Here is an 18,751-nt window from a genome sequence, read left to right as displayed (position 1 = left end):
TCCCAAAATTTAAATTAAACTATTCAATTTAATGTAATTCTACTTGAAAATTTAGATAAAATTGACAATAAAAAAACATGTTGGGCACATCGGTGGCTCAACTGCTTGAGCATCTGACACTTGATTTCAGCTCAGGTCATGATCCCAGGGTTATGGGATCTAGCCCCACATTGGGCTCTGAGCTGAGCATGGAGCCTGCTTTGGACTCTCTTTCTTTCTCTCTCTCTCTCTCTTGCTCACTTTCTGTCCCTCTTCCTCACTGATGTGCACTCTTTCTCTAAAATAAAATAATAATGGTAATAATAGAGAAAAAACCCTTAACTGAAGTAGACACAAAAGAAATAAAAGTTGAATATTCTATATCTATTAAAGAAATTTAATTTGTTATTAAAATTCTTTCAGCAAAGAAATTCTACACAGCACAATATTTCATTTACATGACTCTAAACAAATAAGAAAGAAAAAATACCCATATGATCTGAACCTGTAGAGAATAAAAAAGTGAGAACAGTTTCAAACTCCTCACCTCATGTTATGAGAGCAGAATAACCTTGATATCAAAATTTGATTAAAATGTTAAGAAAAAAGGAAAACTATGGATCAATCTCTTGCATGACTATAGCTACCAAAATCACAAAGGACTAGCAAATCAAATCCAGCAATACATACAAAGGATAATACATCACAAATAATTTGAGCTTATTTTGAAAATGAAAATGGGTTTAAAATTCAAAAATCAGTCAATTTATTTCACTACATGTGTAAGTTTTCTATTGTTTTCATAATAACTATGACACAATCAGTGGCATAAAACAATACTGATTTACAATTTCATAGTTTTGATGTCAGAAGAGCAGGTTCAGTGTAGTTCATCTGGGTCCTCTGCTTAGCATGAGCTAAAATCACAATATTGGGCATTGTTCTTTTCTGGAGGGTCTGGCAATAAATCCACTCTCAAGTTCACTCAAGCTCTTGGCTCCATTTAGTTCTGTGCAGCTGTAGAACTTATGTTCCTATTTCCTTGGTGCTGTCAACCAGGGCCTAGTCCTAGAGGCTGCGGTGTGCCCCATCATGCTTTCTATGTGGCCACCATCAGGAAATGACAGATTGATCTTTCTTACTTCCCCAGCCAGAGAATGTTCTCTGCATCTAAGTGTCCATGTGTTAAATAGAGATCATTTGGATACTCTCTCTATTTTAAGGTTTATAACCTTAATTCTATCTGCAATGTCTCTTTAGCCATGTAACCACATACTTATAGCTTCTGGAGGCACCATCATTCTGCCTACTGCATTACATTAATGAAATAAAGAAGAAAAAAATGATCGTCTTACTGCAGAATTTTAATAAAAATTGTAGGCCCAGGTATGATTTTTTAAAATCTTAGAAAAGTTGAAACAGAAGAGCAATTCTTTATTCTGTTAAAATGTCTAGAAAAAAGCCCTTTATAAAATTCATTATTAATTGAAATTCTAATTGATTTCTCCTCAAGATAAGAAATGACCAAAAATATTCACTATCAATGTACCTTTCAACATTTTACACTTGACAGCAATAAAATAACAAAAAGATACATAAATTATTAGGTATCAAAAGAAAGAACTCTTAAGTGTTGATTTGATATGAATATTTGATACAGAAGATATCACTGTAACTTAGAAAATCCAAAAGCATCTTAAGAAAAACTATTAGAATTAGAAAATTAACAGCCATCAGATACAAGATCAATATATAAAAACGATAGTTTCTATGTGCTAGAAACAATTAGGATATGAAATCTGATAAATGAAATGATTAAATATTGCATCAAAGAAACCATCAAATACCTAGGAATAGATGTGATAAAAGATGGGCAAAGTCTACATAGAGAAAACTACACATTGTTGGGATATATTTTTTTTATTTCAATAAACAGAGGAATTCTATTGCTCACTTTAGGACAATCAGTACTTTTTAAATGTTGGTTCTTATGGTTCAGACTAAACTACAGATTCATGGCAATCTCAGATAACATTTTTCTCCTCAAAAAATAGTTAATTAATTAAATCTGGAAATTAAAAATCTCAATCTAATGTGTATATGAAATGGATAGGTTCGATATAATATACCAATCTTAAAGGAAAATAAACACTACCACATAAAAAGACTTATAAAGCTACAATAATTAAGACTGTAGTGTTGGCAATAAAATGCACTTACAAAACAATGGAACACGAAAGGGAACACCTCGCAAACCCACACATATTCAGTCCCTTTGTGTAACACAAGGTGATACTGCAGTGTGAAGGGGAAAATGGTGATATTTTTAATAAATGATGCTGGGTCAACTGAATATCTGTACCGAAAAAGAAAGTAAGAATTTGAAAGTATGGGGTCTGTAGTACTGAAGATCTTGACTGAGAGAAGCCAGTTAACTCAACGTTTTTATTCTTTTTTCTTTTAGTCCCCCTTGGTAATGTAGTTTGTTTTCAAAGGTACAGTAGGTGACGGTACCAAATATTTTACCAATCCTGTAACAAGTGTACTAGCTTTCTATTCTGCAATGTCTGGTTCTTAATATCCATGTCACCATTTACTCCTTGAATCAATTCCATGTGGAAAGTTCTATTCCTTGAGCATGACTTTTTTCTAATTATAAGTTTTAACTGAAGTAACAGAACCCTCACAACCACCACCACCACCAACAACAAACAGTGGCTTAAACAAATCAGAGGTGTTATTTTTTCATTATATATACGTCATCACTGTTATGGAAGGAGAATCTCTTCTGGTGACAGAGTAAGAAAGGATTCATTAAGGAATATTATATATGTAATATATATAATCACACCATCTTGCTGTGATCAAAAAACTGCTACCTTAAAAAACTACTGTCATGACTTCTAGATTTAGAATAACCAAGCCTGTTTGGTGATATGTTTCCCAAAAGCTTCTATCTCCCCAGACTCATGTATATGTCTGCCCAGTAGAGCATATTCATTCTAAGAATCCTAGCTACAAGGGAGTTTAGGAAACATAGTCCATTATAGAAAGAGGTTGGATGAAAATTTGGTTGACCAAACTAAAAAATCTGCCCCAGTTTTCAAAATGTCCAAAATTCCATAATAATAAAACCGATCATTTATTAAGCATCTACTCAGTGTCAGGTAAGGCAGATTTATTTCTTTTCATTTATTTTAATATTTCCAACTAATTTTTCTAAGACAGTTTAATATTTCCTTTTATTAAAGACAGATTAATAACTAAAACAACAACAATAAAAATAATTTTTTAAAAATTTGCTCAAGTTCACCAATCTGATGATACAAAGAAAAAGCACAAAACCAGTTCAGTGTGGCTTGGGTAATGATATTCTTTCTATCATGCTTTATTTTCTCTAAAACTAATACTGTACCAATATAACTGAAGGGTACACTAAAATAAACTGTGGGATGTATGAAAAAGTTGTGTTAATTTTAAAAGATGGATAAAGTTGATAAAAACAAACAAAAAACAATGACTGACAGGATGCCAAAGGGAAAAGCACAAACCAACTCAAAAATGTTAATGTTGATGTACTCAGTGAGCCAGAATGTGAACGTAATACTGCAGAAAGTTCTGACTCCATTTAATTGATATGTGCATTTGGCAAAATAAGAGAGGATTTGGCCCAAGATAACAGCTTAGACATCTGTGTTCTAAGACCTCTGAGCAAGTGCTCCATGTCATCTATATTCAACATTGGAAAATTCTGTTATATCCAAGTTTTTCTGTCAGTCATGCAATTTAAAATACAACAGAAATATCTTCAAATAGGACAATAATGAATAGATCTAGAAATTATGGGCAAGAATACAATTCTAAGCATTAATTATGATTCTTCATTCATAGACTTCTCAAAATACTCTTCTACAAAATATTCTCTATCTTAAAAAAAAATACAGGGTACGGGGAAACACCTAGACTTAAAATGTAGGTAAAAAACTGAAGAGCAAATGACATAAAGGATCCCAAACAGAAAAATGCATGATTCATAAGGATTTTGCTTTTAGTAAGCCTGAAGACAGGTGAAAAACTAAATAATGTAAAAATTTACAGAAGACCTTGAGAGTTGGTTGAAATTTCCAAGAACTTACAGAACTTAATCAAAGCCGCCTTTGTTGAAAAGCAGATTTACATTCCAAATGAAAGCATTCAGAGAGCTGGAAATCAGAAGGCAAGAAGAAGAAAGAAACAGAAGGTCACCCCATATACTTCTTATCATCACTGTAGTGTTCTCTGTCTTTCTTGCCCAGCTAAATCACAAAGAAAGATATTTGACTCAGAAAATTCTATTGTGGTGTAGGTAGTAAAAGCAGTACAAAGTACAAGTAACCAATCTCTGGGAAATGAAAGATGGGAAAATTAACATAATTCAAAACTTAATTAGTAGATTAATGGAATCATTAATGTACTCTACAAACATAACTGTAACTCAGTAGGGGTAACTACAAATTGTTAAAATATTTGAGATACATTTATCTGCTTTACTTTTTAGCATAATATTCATCTTATAGGATATCTGAGGTGAGCACAAATATAATTCTAAATTATTACTGTTACAGAGCTTTTATTTACATTTAAATATGTACTAGACACTCTGCTAGGTACCTCCCACACATTGCCCTCTCTTTATCTGACCTTGACATGCTGAATTTTCTGAAGGCTTGGTACAATGCCTCTTTACTGTTTCCACTGACTTCTAATTAATCAGCCTAATAGAAATTCCAAAATTTATATGTCAATGCAAACTCTTCTTACAAATTTTCTTCTAGCCAACACCTGATTGACATCTGTGCTTGGATATTTACTATAAGCATCTCAAATTCAGTGTGTCCTAAGCAGATATCTTGGTTTTCCCATGCAAAGCTAATTTAACTTTAGTCACTCTTCCCCAAATCAGTATTAATTCAGCCTCATTTTCTTCCCTCTACTTGTGCTCACATATCTAATCTAATAGAAGATCTACCAATTTGCCTTGCTTCTCTATCTCAAGTTTATCACCTTCTCTCCATCTCCACTGTCACTGACTTTGCCAAACCCACTGTAATCTCTTCCTTGGACTCCTGCCTTAGAGTCTTACTGATGTATGTGTCCATGGGCACTCTGCCCCACATCTCATTTACAGTAGCCAGAATGATTTTTAAAGAGGATCATGTCCATCCCCGTTTTAAAGTTTTTAGATTGTAAGAAGGAGAAGAAAAAAGAAACAGTCTTAATCTCCAGTGATCTTTTGATACGCTGGCTTCTTGTTAAGCCCCAGTTAAATGTCTAGCTAGTAGGCAGTTGGGAGTAAGGATGACGAAGGAATGGGGCTGGAGGGAGAGACTGTGTATTATTCCCCTTCCATATCAGAGCCTAGCAAAGGACAAGGCAAAGGACTAATCTCAAATAAATGAAGTTCAGTAAACAAATGCGAGTCACCAAAAAGTAATCTCATCTGGTCATATTCTAAACCAAAGTTGGTGGTCTTCTGATATCAATATCAAGGAAGATAATAGTATGATGATGTCCATTTATACCAAACATTATTCTTTTATTGTGCACATAACACTCTGAGGTCCATTCTAGTTAATCTCTCTGTGTAAAAAAAAAAAAAAAAAAAAGAGCATTAAGAAGGTAATATTAAGTCACAAGGCCACTGGCAAAGCTATGACTCGTCCCATATTTATGTGACTCCAAATCTCTTGCTCTTAATGTCTTCTCTTGTCAAGAACCAAGCCAGACATGTTAAAATCATGCCAATGCTATTAAAATGTCCAACCTGGGATGTTTGGTCTAAATGAATGTACTCATATTTTCATGAATTTTGTTGAGATTTCAAATTTAAATCAGGTGACAGGAGCTGCAGTCTATGATTCACCATGTGGTTTATTTTTTTATAAGAAAAATCTGCTACTCTTTTAATATGTTTCTCCTTTTTTTTTAACATGTCCACACTATGGTAACACTATATTTGTACTTTAAAACATCAAGTTCTCTCTTTTAAAAGAGTGAGGATACAAGTTCCAAGCACTTTTCAGGAAGGATTTTAGGAACTGGACTTTCTATATAACTGCAGGTACAGAAAATAAACAATTTGACTGCACGTGACCACCACTGGCATCGAGTGTCCAGGACGAGCAGTATACAGTCTGAGAAGGCCCCAGACTTCAAAGAAACTGAACTGGGTTTGAATATTATTCTGCCATTTTTTAGAGGTGTCAATTTAGGCAAAATCTTTGTCCTGTGTAAACCTCAAATATCCTCACCTATAAGACTGTGATGCTAACACCTAATTTTCAGTGTCCCTTTAAAGATTAGCATCGACAGCTGTCATTGTTATTATCACTGATGTCGTTATCACCATCACCCTCATCACCAACAGCAAAACAGATTATTTTTTTTCTCTTTTATTCGCAAAATATATCTTCCAGTTTGTCCTTTATTAGGTTTTTGGGAATTTTTTTTTTTTTTGGTTATTTTTCTCTCAGGAAAACAACAAAGGTGTTAAGATTGATTATATACTTTGGTTTTCCTTCTGGCCACCATTTGTCACTGTTGTAAGTAAACAGTGAAATAAAATCTTCTCTTACTAAATGAGACTCCATACAGATCCCACACAGTCTGTACTTGTTAGAAAATAAAAAGGTCCTGTCTCCAGGTGTCCAGATTTGATCTCACCCTATAAATCAATAGTTACCTATGTACACCATTCTCCCGTCTTAGACGCACATCTTTAGCTACAGAATACAGAAAATCTATGTTGCATAACAAATATTTTAAGCCATTTTCCAAGTCCTTCTAAAAAAATCCTTCTCATCAAGCTTCTTACTGTTCAGTTAACTTCTGTATCCCTATGATATATATCTAATTAAGACTTTGACAAACACAATTTAGAACTAGAACCCCAAAAAAAGGTTTAAATGCAAAGGAAGTGATTTGGGGTATTAAATGTAAATGACATTTTAATTCTAAGAATTCATCAGTTTGGAAGCTAATGAAATTAATGAAGCAAGAAATACGATGCAAATCCAAAAGTTTATATTCCTCTGCTCAGCTGACTGCCCCGGGCAAATCCTGAAGAAGAATCAAAGCCAATTACAGCCATAAGTAATAATTTGGGATGTGCTTTCATTAGATAGTTATATACAATAAAATAAACTGCAAAAGTATTCTGAACACATGGCACATTCAGTCCAAAGTATGTAAGTGGCAGATGGGGTGGGGGGGATGAATGGATGTTGGGAGAATAAATTAAAATGCTGGAGATACAGGATAAATATCATTTTTATTTTTAAAAAGCTACTTCAATGTCCTATAATTCTTTCTCTTTTATTAATGTTTTATTTATTTTTGAGAGACAGACACAGTGAGAGTGGAGGAGAGAGAGAGAGAGAGAGAGAGAGAGAGAGAGAGAGAGAGAGACAGAATCTGAGGCAGGCTCCAGGCTCTGAGCTGTCAGCACAGAGCCTGATGTGGGGCTTGAATCTACGAAGCATGAGATCATGACCTGAGCCAATGTTGGATGCTTAACCTACTGAGCCACCAAAGTGTCCCTTAATGTTCTAAAATTAAAGAATGAAATTCTAGAATATAACAAAATTGGAAAATAGAAAACTCTTGGAAATTCTAAAATCTTGAAAAATTATGTTGTCATTCTGAGCAAATGATTACAAGCATGTTGTGATATCAGCAATTTTCTATTTTTATGGTAGATAACACATACATCATTCAGGAGAAAAACATGCATAATCACTTACCTCCCATATTATAAGGATATGCTGTCCATATTTATTTCTTTAAAAAAACACTGTACTAGCAACTATCCAATTAATTATTTTGTTAAGACTATTCATTTATAGCACTAAAAATTTTTTTTACGTTTATTTATTCATTGTGAGAGAGAGTGGGTGTGTATGTATGTGAGCAGGGAAGGTCAGAGAGAGAAGGAGAGAAAGAATCCCAAGCAGTCTCCAGACCATCAGCACAGAGCCTGAAGTAGGCTCTATCTCACAAACCTGAGCCAAAATCACGAGTCAGACCCTTAAGTGACAGAGTCACCCAGGAGTCCCATGTAGTAGTTTAGATATAGAAAGGGAAAGAAAGGATGTATAGGAACTCATTCTAAAACATCCACTGGAAATGTTTTTGGAATAAAACACTGGACTTTGATTATTTTCTTCTGATTAGAATCTCTCAGTCAATTTGTAGTATATAATAATAATAATAAGAAGAAGAATATGATAAACCAACACTGTATTTATCAGTATCTGTTTATATATAATAATAAAATATGTATTATTTTCTATAGTAAATGTTTGAAAATTACATTAATTATTATATAAATTATCAATCATATAAATAAATTTAAATATAAAAATAATTTTAAAAATTATAAAACATGAAAACTTATAATAACAAACTTATAATCACCCTTGTGTAAAATATTTTTTGGGATAAAACTTCTCCATTTCCATATTCTAATTCACAATAATTTTTTAGTCAACTAATGTATTCCTTGGCTATTATATTATATTACAAACATATGAAAGGGTATTAAAATGGAAGACATATACCATGACAAACAAAAAAGAGCATACGAGCTAACTTTCATTCTTTTTAATGTGAACATACAAAGATACCATTCCTACTTATGAAAGGCACATTGTCCTTAGATTTGAGTTTCCAAATAAAATATATGTTTATATTTATACATTCTTATTTTACATTTAAGATTTTACTCAAATGGTATAAGTGCAGGGCACCTAGGTGGCTCAGTGGGTTGAGAATTCAATTCTTGGTTTCGACTCAGGTCATGATGTCACAGTTCATGGGTTTGTGCCCTGTGTTGGGCAGTGTACTGACAGTGCAAAGCCTGCTTAGGATTCTCTGTCTCCCTCTCTCTGCCCCTCCCCTGCTCACGCGCTCTCTCTCAAAATAAATAAGAAATTTAAAAAAAAATTGTAGAAATGCTAAGTCAAATGACTATACACATTCTGAAAGAAGGATTATAGAGACTATTATCAAAGTAGGAGGTGCAAAGAAACACAGCTTGAGTTTGTATCCCAGATGCAGTTTGTTACTTTACAAATTAGAAAAACAAAACCTTTGGCATCCATGCTAAGAAATATGGATATTATTCTAAGAATTATTTGTTTTTGTGATTCTCACCACATCTAACATATTCTTAGATGTTTGTTCTTAAACCAAAAAGGATTTACAACAATGAATTTACAACAATCTACTAATTACTTAAATTCTACCTCTTCCCACCTTTCTCTCAATCTATCACCCATTTATTATATTAATACCAGGATAGATTAAAAAATATTTCAAGCTTGTCATTTCTATTATTGAAGGATCAAGGAAGCCTTATACAAAAATAAATATTCATGAAGAGATTTTATTCTGATGGTTTTTATTTAATACTCCTCAAAAGTAGATTATTTTCCTTGCCTGAGAAGTAGTGAGAAGTCCACACAAACTCCAAGAAGAATTTGATAATATATCAGTTTGTTCTAGTGGAGGGTCACAACTGTCAATTCAGGTTCAGATTACTCAATCTGTCAACCAGAAAGTCAAACATTAAATCTAGACTCACTATCGTGGCTTGCAGCTGGAATTTATCCGTGAGATGCCCCAAGCCTATGGATACTGAATTCTAATTTGATCTTCTAAACTTTAACACTGGATGAAATTTCCTATAGAAAGGAATGCTGGTATATCGCTAAGTGTTTATATGGTTGGCAGTTGTAATACCACGCAAACAAGAAATTAAGCCTGTTGTAAATGGAATTGTTAATGAGTAACCTACATAAAGAGATCCCACAACCTATCCAGGTCCCCACACAGCTGACTCAAGAAACTTAATCCAATAGACAAAAATAAAAAATTAATCTGAATTTTGAAAGCAGTCTTTCTTATCAAGAGCACATTTCTTAACATTAATGAAACTTCTTGACAACAACTGGGAAATTATGAAAGATCAAAATATAAGTGTGGCGAGGGCAAATCCTTTTCTCTTAACTGGAAGGAGAATGAGAAGAAATTGAATGTATTTATAATTCTGTATGTTTTCCATCATTCATTTCATATATATTGGAAATATTTGCAAATTAGTCATCAGGGAGCTATAGAAAGTTAACAAAAATACTTCCATAAGGCTTAGCAATCAGAAAATTCTGTGTGCTTTGAATATAGAACTATTTCCTGCTGTCAATAAAAGTCTTGCTGTGATAATCACATTTCCTCTTTTTATTTTTAATTTTACTTTTAGAGAGAGAATAAGCAGGGGAGAGGGGCAGAGGAAGAGTGAATCTTAAGTAGGCTCCACTCTCAGTGCAGAGCCCCACATGGGGCTCCATCCCAGGAACCTGGGATCATGACCCAAGCTAAAATCAAGAGTTGGACACTCAACCCACTGAGCAACCTAGGCACCCTGATACTCACTTTTCTAAAAAAGTTCTTTCAGTAGAAAAAGTAAACTCTATTGAAAGGTCTTTAAAATATTTTAATTCTAAAAAAATATTTTGAATTAAAAAGTTTGTTAGGGTTTGACATTGTGTGTAAAAAATATTTAAATAGTCATCTTTACAAAATTTAAATACTATTGATGGCAAAATAACAGATTTCCTTATGTAGCATTTTTTTCTTTTAAAAACTAGAAAATAATTTAATGTAAAAAAGCTGTTATACAGGGCAATGTCAAGTTATATAACTCGGACTGTTTTCTTCAAGTGAAACTGTCTCTTTAAGTGTTAAGAGCAGCACGACTCTATCCCATGGCAGCATCAATTTAGTACTCCACAGAGAGATTGATGCAGAGTTTTAATGTTTCACTACTTATATTAAATGTTTTCATTTTCTGGTTCCAAAGTATCTTTGGAATTTTTTACTTTTTTATGCTCTTCTAAGAGTAGGCAATTTAATTTCCAGAGCATTAATCTTCCAAAAATTAAATTCAAGTCTGATCATTTTGCTGGTGTTCAACCATCTTGTCATGTTGTATTTACTCTGGAATTTGCTGCCTTGTACTGCAACGTGTACCTTGTTGTAACTGATGGCTACTCACAAATAAAAGGGTGAAAGGTCTATGATGGTGGCTGTGCTATGAAAGCAGGAAGTAGAGCTAGATTAGCTCTGTTTCCATTCTAATCTCTATTGTCCAGAGATTAGGGGTTATACAGAAAAGGTTCAGAGGTAATGGGAATGGTTGGATCCCTTTAAAAACTCATCCAGATGAACAGAACTATGTTCTACCTGGATTAATCTCAATTAATATCCATCACCACCACCACCACCACCACCACCACCATCTCTGGCTTTCTCTTTCTTTCTCAGAATAGTTCAAAGAACTGTCCAGAATTCCTTTCATCAAGAAAGCGTCCGACTTCCATGCAGGTCATGATCTCACAGTTTGTGAATTCGAGCCCCACATCAAGCTCCGTGCTGACAGCTCAGAGCCTGGAGCCCACTTTGGATTCTGTGTCTGCCTTTCTCTCTGCTCCTCTCCTGCTCATGCTTTGTCTCTCTCTCTCTTTCAAAAGTAAATATTCAAAAAAAAAAAAAAAAAAGAAAAATAAAGGAGCCCAAACATCTTTCTTCTCCTCTCATGCTGGTGGGATGACAATTTCTCAGGGTCAGTTTCCTCAGATCAGGCTTTACTAAAACCTGTTTCTCTTCATTATTTTTTGTTCATGTGACTGGCCAGAATACAGTAATTTTTTAAAAATTGTCTTTAATTTAATAAGGAAAGAAAACTATTGGATTAGAGACCACAGTATTTACTTAGGGTAAGACAAGAGGCACAACCCAGGAATATATTGGCAAACCCACCTAGAGTTTCACAAGCCAGCTCACCTTATCAGCATTTGTAATTGTCTTGCAACTATTCTCTATGCATCTTTCTACTTCATCAACATCACAGGAAGTGAAGATGGTGGTCTGGGCAATATTTTAAATAACTCAAAGTAAAGCTCATGAGCTCTGAAATAGCATCATATTCAAATATCATCTTAGCTTCCTAACAACTAAGCGATTTATTTTTAACTTTTCTTTCTCTCAGTTTTTCATCTATAAAATGAACATGAATACAAAATGTATTTCATAAGAAAGTTAAGTGAATTATTGAGACTCACATAGCCCAGCATATGGTCTGCCTTAGCAAACGTTTCATTTGGAATTGGAAAGAATGTGCATTCTACCATTGTTGGGTAGAGTGTTCTGTAAATGGTCAGGTTGCATTCCAGTGCTGTTCAAGTCCTCTATATGCTTACTGATTCTCTATTTGTTCTACCAATTACTGGGACAGAAGTATTCAAATCTCCACCTATAGTTGTGAATTGTGTTGGTTTTAATTTCAGTTCCATGAATTTTTGCTTCATGTAGCTTGAAGCTATTTTATGGGGTACATTATACATTTAGGATTGTTATGTTTTCTTGATGAATTGTTAGTTTTATTATTACAAAACATCTTATTTTATCTCTGGAAACATTCCTTGTTCTCCAATCTACTTGGTCTATTATTAATACATATTCCTCATCCTATCATTAAAACTTGTCCTGTTTAACTTTTTCCATCCCTTTTCTTTTAACTTGTATCTTTAATGTGAGTGTCTGGTAAGTAGCATATACTTGATTCTTGCATTTTTATACAAGCAAATACACTCTTTTAATTGAAGTGTTTATTTTACTTAGGTTAAAAATGATTATATATTTTGTTTAATTAAGTCTATGATCTTCCTTTACATCCCATTTTTTTCTCATTGTCTGTTTTCTTTAAAATTATTTATTTTTTATTATTATCACTTTGTCCACTCTGTTGTGTTAACTACAATTCTTACTAACTAGCAGTTACCCTAGAGCTTGCAATATGCATCTTTAACTTAACAGTCTAGCTTCAAAGGGCATTTATCCACTTCACATGTCATCATTTTGATATATCTATAATATATTTTATTTCTACATATTTTATAAATCCTAAATATATTGCCTTTATTTTCCCTTTAAAAATTCTTTTTAAAGGACTATTAAGTAATAAAAATATCTTATTTTTTAAAGTGTACTTATTTAGAGAGACAGCGTAAGTGGGAGAGGGGCAGAGAGGGAGGGAGAGAAAGAATCCCAAGCAGGCTCCACACTGTCAGCACAGAGCCTAAGGCAGGGCTTAATCCTATTAACTAGGAGCTCAAGAGTCAGGCACTTAACGGATTGAGCCACCCAGGTGGCCCAAAAGTTTTTTATACACCTACATATTAGACCATTCCAGCATAATTTAATCCATGTGTAATCCACGTTTCTAGCTGGTATTATTTTCAAACTTTCTTATATATCTCTTAGGGTATAGGTATGTTATAAGGAACTCTCTCACTTCTTATTTACAAGGAAGTATCTTTATTTTTGCTCTGGAATCATTTTTTATCTGATATTATAACCTGTCCAACTTCCTTTCTTTTTACTAATGTTAGCATCATGTATTTTTCCATCTTTTCACTTGTAATCTATGTTCCTTCTATGTCAATGGGTTTCTTTTAAGCAGTAAAGGATTGTATCTTGCTTTATATCTAAACTGAAAATCTCTGACTTTTAACTGGAGTGTGTAAACCACTTACATTTAATGTCATTAATGATATGGTTGGGTTTAAATATACCATCTCTCTATTCAATTCCAATTCAATTGTCTGTCCCATATATTCTTTATTCCTTTTCTCCTGTATTTCTGCTTTCTTTTGGATTGTATTTTTTTAATGATCCCATTTTATCTCCTTGTAAGCTTACTCATATTATTTTAGGGTTTATAATACCACATGAATCCTATTATACTATATAGAATAGTAATAGTCCTAAGTATGTTTTTATACTATAAAAGGTATACATGTCTAACTTGTCACACTATACCTTCAAGTTATATTACATTACCTCATGAATAAAATAAGCCCCTTAAAAAATAAACTTTACATTGTTCCTTTCTCAGGCTTTGTGCTAATATAGTCATGCATTTTACTTCTTTGTAAGGTTATAAACTCCACAATATATTGTTGTTATTTTCTCCAAACACAATTAATTATCTTTTAAAGAAATTTATGTAATGAAAAGCAAGTTTTTTCCTCATGCAGTTAGCATATCCTGTGCTCTTCATTCCTTTGTGGAGGCCAGATATTCATGTGGAGCACTTTGCTGCTATTTGATGAACTTGCGTTAACATTTCTATAGTGGAGGTCTGCTGGAATAAATTTTCTCAACTATTATGTTTCTGAAAAGTTTTTTTTAAGTTTATCTTGCTTTTTGAAAGATATCACTAGGTAAAGGATTCTGGGTTAAAGAATTACATGTATGGTCACTTGAAATTTTCTCATAGTTCACCTATGCTTTATTATTTTCCCAAGACTTTGATCTTGGATAATTTATATTGGTCTATCTTCAATCCACTGATCTTTTCTTATGTAATATCTAACTTGCCACTAATCTTATCTACTGTATTTTTCATCTTAGGTACCATAGTTTTCAACTCTAAGTTTGATTTGAATCTCTTAAACATCTTATTTCTACTTAACCACTCAATCTCTTCTCTAGGCCAATGGTTCTAAATCAGGGGTATTTTATCCCTTCAGGGGACTTTGGTAAAGGCTGGATAAATTTTTATTGTCACAATGAGAGGAGATGGAGTGGCTTTTATGGTAGAGGCCAGAGATGCTGCTATCCATTGTACATTCCTCAGGAAAGACCCCAAGCAATAACAAAAATAAAATTTATCTAATAATTTATTAAGATGTCAATAGTACTATATAGAATATTATAGCCCTCTCAGGTCTTGCTTTTTTTAGCTTTGCTAGGTGCAGTAAGAGAAGCATTTAGGTTAGATATATGTTTTGTCCCAATACTTAGGCAAGACCGACACTATTCTGTAATAATTCTTGGTGAATTAGAAGCCTTTCCACTCTGTCTGCTGGAAAATGTTACCATTCTTGAGATTGTTTGAATACTGGATACTCTTTCCTCAATTCTTTCAGACTGTCTTTCCTTGGCCCCATGTGGTTTATTTTTTAAAAACATTTTAATGTTTATTCATTTTTGAGAGAGAGAGAGCAAGCTGGAGAGGGGCAGAGAGAGTGAGACAGAAGATCCAAAGCAGGATCTGCACTGTCAACACAGAACCCAATGCAGAGCTCAAGCCCACAAACCATGAGATCATGACCTGAGTCGAAGTCAGATGCTTAACTGACTGAGTCACTAGGCACTCCAACAGGTGGTTTCTCACCAGGCACCCTGACAGGTGGTTTCTTTAAATGCATGTGCAAATAGGTAATCAACCGGAACACTTTCTGCATACTCCCAGAGTTCTTTGTCATTGTGTCTCTCTGCTTTGGTACTTTGCCATGCAATTCTTGCTGCCCTACCTTCCCTGGACTGCCAACTCTATTTTCTCAATTCAAGGAGGCTCTGCTGGAGGATTCTACCTGCCCCATGACCTGGAAAACTTACCTAGGCAGTGAGCTGGTGAAATAAAGAGCCTACCTAGTTGATTTTCATATCTCAGGAATCACTATTCATTGCCTAATGTTCAATGTTTTAAAAGTTGTTGTTTCATATTTTTATTTTATTTTATTTTATTCACTGTTTTAGGATATTGTGAATATTCTATATTGGGTGTCTCATTTTGGTATCTTCCTATAAATAATGTTGTTTAACTAGGCAATTAGGTTACTATAGACTAACTTGAGCTTTTCCAGGCTTTCTTTCCAAAGTATGTTTCCAGGTTTTATTAAGGCATGTCTGGAGTCACGTTTATTAGGGGGTTAGTTCAGTCTGATTATTAAATCAAGGCTGTACTGAATGCCTCACATATCCAACAAGGTTTTGCCATTCTTATTGTTTAAAACTTAAATGTCCTTTAGCCTTGTGTTTAATTTGGGAAATGTTTACCTTATAGCTTTTTTCCCCCCTGGCCTTGCTGAGTCTTATCCTTTGCATGCACAGTTTACTTTTCAAAGACTCAAGGGCACTTCTATACATATTTTTAGAGCACTTTCTCTACATAGTTTCTGCCTATATGGTACCTTGCTCTGGCTCTGTACCTCACTTTAAATGTAATTTTCTTAGTGTTGTGTTTTTTGACACTGAAATCTGAGTCCAGTGTTCCTTTACACTATTTCAAGGAAACCTACAATTCTTGTTCATAGGGATGCTCACAGTTTGTAATGAGATATATTTTTGTGTGATTATATGATTAAAGAAATTCTCTCCTGCAAAAAGTCAATATTTAATTGGGCGTTAGGGTTAATTAGAAGGAATCTGAGCTTAAGCGAGGTCAAAGATCCTACCTTCTTTTGCTCACCATTGTATCTGAGTGTGCGATAATGTCCTAGGCACAGAGCATTCACTCAACACAAACTTAGTTGAAGGAATGAATTCATAAATTCACTTTGTGGTTCTTCATAGACAATTTGGGGTTTTCCTGCCTTATCCTTGAGAGTAAGTAACAGAAGTAAACATTATTATTGTATTTACTTGAAAGTAAAATTCAGTGAAATAAAAATAAAATGCAGTTTATAAGATCATTTATTATTCCTTAGTCCTATAAATAGGTCTTATCTCTGCTAATGCAAAATGTTTTCTTCAGGAACATAATTCCATCGTTTCTCCCATGAAACAGGAAACAACATCAATAAAAATAAAAGTATTAAAACCCTTTGAAATAGTTTAAAATACATAAACTACCAGTTATCCAGCAAATACCAAAGGAAATAAACAAATTAAAACTAACTTAATCCCTTACCACATTTGAACATGTTTCATATGGGATTTCTCTTTAAAGTTAGTTACAAATCTCCCTGAGTTAACCAAGAGGAGTTAATTTCCTCATTTGGATTGAAATCTCCTGCCTCAGGATAAAAAGTCTTTAAGGGACAAATTATAACTCCAACTAGGAAACGGTTCAAAGAGAAAGTAAAACTCAAAAGGACATTTAAAGACACTTAAAAATTAATAAATTATAAGACTCCAACCCCCAAACTTTAAGTGGTTAGCATCTACGTAGGATGGAGAAAACGAAAAAGAATATCACTCCTCTGTACCCTTACAACAGTTACAACATCAGCAGCACCAACAAAAAGTTGTAATCTACAAAATCATGGTACCTTGAGAGCAGTCAGAGGGCATGATAACAGAGTCCAAGAGTAACCACCTAACAAGAAATGTAAAGAGAAGTATGCCGTCAAGGAAAGACTAAATGTAAACACTTGATTTTCTAGGGTAAATGCCATACTAGAAGGTATAAAAAACTCCTATGTTTATTGCAGCATTGTTCATAATAGCCAACATATGGAAGCAATGTATGTGTCCTTCAAGAAAAAAATGGATAAAGATGTGGTATACATATACATGGGAATATCACATAGCCAAAACAAGGAAGGGAATCCTGCCCTTTGTGACGAGATGCCTGGACCCTTAGGGCATTATGCTAAGTGAAATAAGTGAGACAGAGAAAGACAAATACTCTCTGATATTACATATAAGTGGAATCTAAAACAGCTGAATTCATAGAAGCAGCAAATAGAATACCTAGGGTTTAGGGGATGGAGGAAATGGGTAGATATTGAGTGGTCAAAGATAGAAACTTCCAGTTCTAAGATGAATAGGTTCTGGGAATCTAATGTCAGCATGGTGATTACAGTTAGCAATAATAATTGTAGATTTGAAAATTGTAGATCTGAGAGAGTAAATCTTAAATGTTCTTATCACAAAAAGAAATTAGTAATCATGTGATGTGATGGAAAGATTAGCTAAGACTATGGTGGTAATCATTTCAACAATACGTTGAGTGTATCAATGCCACCTTGTATACCTTAAATTTATACAATGTTATATGCCAATTATATCTCAATGAATCTGGAGGGGAAAAAAGCAGTCATAAGAAAAAACACTGAAGAAACAATCTTCTGTGACCATGTTTTATTTATTGGGAGTTTTAATATCCAGGCTCTTTTCCACTGAATAGTCAATTTTTGATATTTCTATCACTAAACTCTTCAACAGTTAATATTCATCAAGTCAGATTTAATGTCAAAATGCAAACCACCAATAAATTCAAAATCTAAAATAATTTTTAATTAATCTACCATCTTTTAAAAAATGTTTTAACAGGCTTTTTCGGGTCTATATTCTTTTTCTGTATAGACTAGACTTCGACCTAGCAGCTTCTCTGATTCCACTGTGTTTTCTATGATTGCTGAATTCAACAGGCTTTTAACATTTTTGTTTCTTCTCAGGACCAGGGTTTCTCAAGTTAATGAAGTTGGCTCACCTTTTTAAATTATTCCCATTTCTCTAAACTCAAAATGTTATATTATGCTCCCTTTCTTTCTCCATCTCTCTCCACAGGCTGAAACTGAATCTCACAGGTTTTATGCTTCTAGGCCTAACTCACTCATACATAAAAGTGGTTTTTCAAAGCCTAATTTTCCAGGAAAATTGCAAAAACCAAAATTTTCCAGGAAAATTGCAAACACCAAAATTATTGATGAGTGAATCATCTGTGTTCAAAATACATTGAATCAATCTATAAACTGATTCTATTTATTCCTTTAGCAACTTGACCTGATATCACAATTATTTTCTATAAAAAGCTATATCTTCCCAAGTCTATACTTTTATGACAGGATCTACTTTTGCTGTAATGTTTTCTAGATATGATCTCTAACAAAGAGACCACTCTGAGAAACCATGCCTGGCAAATGAGCAATGCTTTCCTAAA

The sequence above is a fragment of the Suricata suricatta genome, chromosome 3 (assembly GCF_006229205.1).
Source record: "Suricata suricatta isolate VVHF042 chromosome 3, meerkat_22Aug2017_6uvM2_HiC, whole genome shotgun sequence".
In the NCBI taxonomy this organism is placed as follows: domain Eukaryota; kingdom Metazoa; phylum Chordata; class Mammalia; order Carnivora; family Herpestidae; genus Suricata; species Suricata suricatta.
Note: the sequence above shows the minus strand (reverse complement) of the source record.